The sequence below is a fragment of the Ambystoma mexicanum genome, chromosome 9, assembly GCF_040938575.1.
Source record: "Ambystoma mexicanum isolate Mex_15411 chromosome 9, UKY_AmexF1_1, whole genome shotgun sequence".
In the NCBI taxonomy this organism is placed as follows: Eukaryota; Metazoa; Chordata; class Amphibia; order Caudata; family Ambystomatidae; genus Ambystoma; species Ambystoma mexicanum.
The window spans coordinates 1,387,210,046-1,387,216,292 of record NC_090931.1 but is presented as its reverse complement, the minus strand read 5'-3'; positions in this window follow the sequence as shown (position 1 = coordinate 1,387,216,292).

The following is a 6,247-nucleotide window of genomic DNA, read 5'->3' as shown; positions in this document are numbered from 1 at the left end:
CATATGCTCTATGCCAAAAGCATAGTGTATACCCGTGTCCTGCTGCATCAGTTTAATATGCTCTGTGCCAAAAGCATAGGGTATAGGTGTGTCCTGCTGCCTTAGTTTTGTATGCTCCATGCCAAAAGCATAGTGTGTACCTGTGTCCTGCGGCATCAGTTTCATATGCTCCATGCAAAAAGCATAATATATACCTGTGTCCTGCAGCATCAGTTTCATATGCTCTGTGCCAAAAGCATAGTGTATACCTGTGTCCTGCTGCATCAGTTTCATATGCTCCGTGCCAAAAGCATAGTGTATACCTATGTCCTGTGGCATCGGTTTCATATGCTCCATCCCAAAAGCATAGTGTGTACCTGTGTCCTGCAGCATCAGTTTCATATGCTCTGTGCCAAAAGCATAGTGTGTACCTGTGTCCTGCTGCATCAGTTTCATATGCTTTGTGCCAAAAGTATAGTGTATATCTGTGTCCTGTTGCAACAGTACCCTGATTTGCAGTGCCTGCCCGACCAATGGCACAGAGCAGGTTCAGAGATCACAGGTACCCATTTGACAGCTGCATTGACAGCCAAATCTCTGCAGCACAGGCGATGCATTTAAGATATGCATCCCTGTTCCAAAACCCTATAATTATAGGTTTACCTCGTGGTCGCAGAATAATCTTTAAGTATATGGCATACCTGAGATAGGGTATGGTGTATGCTATTCTCAGATTTATTACAGCCACATCCAACTCAATATCACAAATATGTCAGCTCCTGTGAGCAAAGCTTAGCTGTGGAAGGTGATGTGTATTCAGGCCAGGCGAGTTGAGCCTGACAGAACGGGAACCTGAATGCCCATGCCTCTTTCTTGAGCTGTTTGTGAGCTCAGGTAACACCCTCCGCCAGAGACAACCGCACAGAAGGCTGCTGCCCTTAGCCTAGGCATCAAAGGAGCAAACCTATCACAGGGAGTAGTCTCACACCAGGGTGCTGCATATCAAAATGTCTTTGTTCCTAGTGAGAAGGGGAGAGGGTGGGATTAGAGTCGGCAGGAGCGATCTGCCATTTTGTTTGTCTCTGGCTCTCTCCTTCCTGTCCCCTTCACTTTCTCTGGAGCAAAGCACTTGGAGTGTGACATCAGAAGGGCAATGCTCACTCCATTCAAGAGCTGGGATTGGACCATTAAGACAGGTTAACTCGGTATCGTACAAAAATGTCGCCCTCATTTGTGCGCCCCCACAGTCACTGCGACTTTGGAGGCGCACAAAATGAGGGTGACATTTACTGCGCCCAACCAGAGCAGAGGGTGCAGGGGTGTCCCCCGCTCTTCCTGGGCACAGTAATGGGGGTTGGGGGTTGCAGGGGTGTCCCCCGCTTACCATTTCGCAAAGCGGGCAACACGTTAAAAAAAAACACAGGGATGGCAGAGTGGGGGCGGCACATGCAGAAGTGTGCCGCCCTAAAGGTAAGTGTGTTTGTGTTGAGGTTGGGGGGTGGCTGGGAGAGGGCACATATGATCACTGCGCCGCGCCGTAACTGCCGTCTGCATTTTCGGCGTCACAGTTGCGGGCGGCGCAGTGATCACATAGATCCGGTTAACTATAGCCCAATCACCTTGCTTTTAAAAGAAGGGGTCTCCCACCCCTTTTTCATATCCTCGGGAGACACTGAAGATTTACTTTGGAACTACACCTGAGAAGAACTCACTGTATTTCCTTTGGGAAAGTTGCACTTTCCAAAGCCCTTAGGCTGAGATGAAGAAGGAGACGTCCAAGGCAGAAGAAAGACCTGCTCCCTATCCACTACCAAGGCGCATTGGGGATGAACCATTGCGTGCCACTCTGCACTGGTATCTCCTAAATCAGACTCCAAACAGAACCATTCTTTCCTTTAGTCACAGCAGCCAGAGGACCAGACCAGCTGAAGCTCCCTGTTCTGCCGCACCCAACAAGTTGCTTTGTGCCCTAGCTGTAACCGTCACTTGCTAGACCCGAAGCTACTGTTCGATGCTAGCCGGGACATGACACTAGTCACTGGGGATTCACACACCGGCTCTGAGCACGGGTTACAGCTAGCTCTCGAACGGCTGCCTCACGACCTGCACATTGACTCACACAAGATCACCACCTTTGACGACTGTCGCCTGGAAATGCCGTATCTGTATTTGTATTTTTTTTTGTATTTTATTTATTTATATAGTGCACCAGGCCCAAGGGCAACCAAGTGCATTATTTAGTTATAGTTTACAGTTTAATTACAGGCATGGTAAAAAGAAGCATTAGAGTAGATTATACATATATACAAATTATTATACAACATTTACAGTTTAGTTACAGGTATGGTAAGAAGAAGCATTAGAAGTACATATATACAAATTATACAACATGTGATTACAGGCGTGGTAAAATGAGGCATTTGATTGAGATATACGTAAATAGGCCATTTATACAAGAAATATATACTAGGAGGAGCAGGTAAAGGCAGTGAGGTAGTGATGCGGAGGTAGAGACCCTAGGCGTTGTGAGCTGGAAGGCATAGCGAGTCCTGGGTAGACAACCAGGCTGAGGCTGTGCGCTTGAAGGCCGGGAATTAAGTTTCTGCTCAAAGTGGATTAGGTAACGAGTTCCATAGCTTGGCTGCTAGGACTGGGAAGCTGCGTCCACCAGATCTTTGCAAGATCGTATCGGCGGCTAGAAGCTCCACTCGGTCTGGCCCTACTGCAAAGAGTTCCTGGGATCGTCCCGACCTGCAACGCTGAGAGCTCCCCTTCAACCGCATAGAGGAACCACATTCTACCCTTCTTGCCACACGCTTGTTGCGTGGGCCCAAATGATCCAATGTGCCCCAACTGAGCCTGATCTGTTTGCATCTACATTCGATACCAGGTTCTATATCCGTCAACCCAACAAAAAACAAAACTACGTACTCCCAAACTGCCCCTTCAGTCCACTGGGACGCTAGAAACTGGTAAAACCACCTCAGCACCTTCTTTCACTCAAAGACATATCCTTTCTTGTGGCTGGTAATTTCCTATCACACCTGTATTCGGTATGCAGTGTTAAGAACTAAAATAAATAACAACAAACATTTTCAGTGACACCTGAATAACGACATAATTTGTAAAATTATATATGGGGGTGGAACAAGGGGTTAAAAGAGTTGGGGGTAGTTGGGGAGAGGGTATAAAACTGTAGAAACAGAGGGTGTAGGGGGTACCCCCCAAATTAAAAAATAGAACAAAAATGCAACTTTTTTCATTGTTAAAATGTCACTGAAAATGTATGTCGTTATTTTGGTTGTCGTTACAAACACATGCAACCCTGTATTCCTGCTACTTTCTTCAGTCTGTTGCACTGTCTTTGTCTTTCCACAGGGGTGGGTTTTGTACAGTGTTTTCTATTTATTTATCTTGGAGATGTATTTTATTAAAGAGTATCTATTTCTATAGTACCTTGAATGGACGTTCTCTTAATTTTGGACTGTTATGCTTTGCTGTTTGGGTCACTAGTGAATCACATTCACATGCCTCTAAACCACATAGCCTTCCCTCGGCCCATGTTGCCACAAAAGGCAGAGGAGGTATATATTTTAACTGTGCCTGTTTTACCTTTATGATTGCGTTGGATCTTGGTTTGTAGCGGAGTGAGTGCTGAGTGGACCTTTTTACCCCTCATCCTTGTACTCCTGTAGAGCAGAATCCAATGAGTCAGGCACACATCCTACCAAGCTGAGCTACCCTCCATGCTGGCGTGAAACCAGTGATTTCCTGTGGAAACCGCCTTCTTTTTGCACCCACAAAAAATGTTGGTCTCCATGGGAATTCATTGTAAATGCTGCCTGCAATGCATACATGCCAGGCAGCGTTTACTCTATTTGCACTGTGCAATGCACATAGAGAAGTGTGAAGAGGCTGCTGACGTTCCTTTACACTTCTCATTTGAACTTCTCAGTGCAAATGACAAAAAGTGCTGGGAGGGGATCCGTTAGCACGCATTTTCGTGTTTAAAGAAAATGAGCCTCAAAGAGGCAGATGCATCAGACACAAAGAATACAGACAACCAACAGAGGCTGAGGCCTGAGGCTGCTACACAAGACAGTACTGAGCTGCTGATGGGTGGAGCACTTCAGATCATGTGTCCTTTAGGCTCCTGGCTTGACTTGGTCATTTTGATGACCCCAAATCTCTATGCCCCCCACTTCAGATTCAGGTTCATAGAGTCCCCACTGTTTACCTTTCTTAACTCCAACATGCTTCATCACAGCTGCATGCGTGAGCCCATGGAGGAGAGCAGTCACTGTTTTACCAATGTTCTCACGGCCAGGAGTATCTGGAACATTTCTATGCCCAAGTGGCAGTGCATTTGGTCAGAAGCCAAGTACACTTCCAGTCCAAGGCCCCCCTGTTGCCTGTTGACTCTTAAGTGGGGGGCAGTCAGCTGAGGTGATCTACTAGGGTGTTCTGGTCTACCCCATGGCTTTTGAACAGGGTTTGGGAAACAGCTTTGGAAAAAATAACATTGAGCTGTTTTCGGTTAAGTTGGGGGTAGAAAGGATGGGCAGTAATTGTGTGTTGGAGGTTGTAAGGTTAGGGTATGGTGGGAGAGATGATATTATGGGGTGCGTTTGAGTGTGTTGGCATATGGTGGGCACAATTGGCACCATTCAGGCTCCCTCCTACACCCGCTTCCCACCATGGTTTTAAGCACTAAGTCACCCGCTCTACAGAATCAGTAGGCTTCCTGCTAGGCACTACGTTTTTCTTTGAATCTCACACCCATAAAAAAGCACAATTGGGACCATGCATCAAATCTGTATGCTGTGGAAATTAAAACCACTACTCCCTAGTAACTTGTGGCAATGCTTAGTTTAGCCCTTGCTGCTCTCACACATTGACCGGGACCAGCGGCCATGAAGACACTTCATAACCTTAGTGATCAGCATTTCACTCTGTTGCACAGATTGTTTCTGGAAGGCGCCCATTTGATAGCATCTCTTCTGTGTTACTACTTTTTAGCACCCGGCGCAGGGGACGCAACCAATCAGGTTGCTTGGGTCGCAGGCCGAACAAAGCCTGCGTTCCAAGCAACCTGAAGGCTGCTTCCCCTGGCCTGCCATCTTCCCCACACCCTCTCTTCCCTTCCAATTTGTAGTCCCTCCCACCCCCAGCGCCACTTTCCTGAAGCCTCTGCCACTGATGCTTCTGCTCCATTGTCCCTCCTGCCCGCCATGGAATTGTAAGAGGGGTTCCGTATTAGCCCTACCCGCCCTCCTGATACATGGTGGCCATCTTTAGTGAGTATTTTGTTTCAATGAACAGGACACCACGAGGCGTCCCGTTCATTGAAAACAAAATACTTTGCTCTTAGCACCGCAGGTTGCCTGATTGGAAACTCAAAGTGTGAATAGCAATAATACCTGATCCCCTGTACCTTGAACCCTGGGCCCTTACCAACCATTTCGACCCAGGGTGTTATTGCGTAAGGAATAGCTATCCAGGTTATTAATTCCAATAATACTTGGTGCTACATACTGCAAATTCCAGTTTCAAATGTAGTGGTAACAGGTGGTATTATTCACTATGATTATTAGCTATATTTGTGGTACTTAATTCATGACCCTGGAAGTATTAACACATTAGTTGGCCCTGGGGAGAACTGAGCCTTTGTCTGAGCAGCAGCTACTCCTCATCAGAGTAGTGCCCACTTTTTGTAGAGTTGTCCACCACAATTGTTATTCTTGTGGCTGTAAAATGTCAGCATTTCGCGGTAGACATTTTGGTGGCTGGCCTTCGATTCTCGAATTCCCTTAAAGTTTCTCTCAGTTTGTCTTGTTTCTTTCTTTTTTAACAAGCTTTCCGAATGTGATTAACTCTGAAAACTCCCCTTCGTATACACCATCCCAGGAGCCCATTGGACAAGGAACACACTCAATTGAAACAGCACATATAAATGCAACATAGAAATAAGATATATAGCCTCATTACGAGAAGCGCAGTAAAAATGGGGTCATTACCGGCATGGAGGAACTAGCAGGTCCGTGCTCATATGACGCCGCTAATAGCGAGTGATTACGAGTGCACAAGCACGCGCGAACCCCCATGCCGGTAATGGCCATACCGCCATGGTGCTAAAAGCCCTCCAACCCGGCGATAGCGCCATCACGGGACTCGCTGATACCGCCTCCGCCTAGGAGGCACCCCTTAATACTGACCCGGTAATAACATCATGCTAATACCGGGCTCTTAATACCGGACCCGGAAGCAA